This window comes from Mandrillus leucophaeus, unplaced genomic scaffold (assembly GCF_000951045.1).
Source record: "Mandrillus leucophaeus isolate KB7577 unplaced genomic scaffold, Mleu.le_1.0 Scaffold774, whole genome shotgun sequence".
In the NCBI taxonomy this organism is placed as follows: Eukaryota; Metazoa; Chordata; class Mammalia; order Primates; family Cercopithecidae; genus Mandrillus; species Mandrillus leucophaeus.
In genome coordinates, this window is record NW_012108408.1 from 497,488 (window position 1) to 498,448 (window position 961).

A 961-nucleotide genomic window follows, 5' to 3' on the forward strand; every position below is an offset into this window, starting at 1 on the left:
CACCCGATCTATGCAATTTGTCATAACAGCCAGAACTAAGACAGCCAATGATTGTGCCAGTTCACCAGGCTTTTCATCTCAAATTTCTAATCATCATATTCAGTTTATTTTACTTTAACAATAATTCTATATAAAACACAACAACTACTTTTAATCCATTCCCTATTGGAGGTATTTCAGTTCATTGATTAACAATGCATACTCTGAAACCAGATTGCTAGGTTTCGAATCTCAGCTCTGATAAATTTATTCAACCTTGACTAAATTACGTATTTCCAATTCACTTAGACTTCCCTTGTATCACTTAGACTTCCCTTGTACATAAGAAGGTTTTAACAAATATTAATGGTTTTTCGAACAACCGTCTTTTTATGTTGAGTTTTTATTATTTTTCCCATGAATTACATCAAAACTTTCCTTCTTTCTTTGCCTCTAGTTTCAACCTGACACCTTTGACATAGTAATCTTCCACAAAACACTGACGCAAAAATATCAGTATTTATCTGGATTTGTATTCGAATCATTTTTGGACTCCTATTAATAGACACTGTGTGGATTATGTCTTTAATTCTTTACTCAAAGACAGGACAGAGGAATGAGTAACAATTGAATGTTAGTGAAAAAATGTGATATGAATTCAACTGCTGATCTTTTAATTTTTTTCATAGAAGATACATGCTAACAAAATCCTCACTCTCTTTTCCAATGGAAGACCCTTACCATCTTGGGAACATTCATACATCCTTTTATTTTCCTATAAAAAGTAAAGGAAAAACTCTCTTTACAGCATGCGATTTTTAATTATCATTTTTGTTTATTCTTAAAATAGTTAAATTGATATTCTTAACACTTCTCGATAAAAGCAAACTGTTTTCAGAAACAGAAAACTTACTTTAGATAAATAACTTGTTTGGTGACCTAATTTTTGAAAGTGTTTTATTTTTATAAAAAGTACATTTTA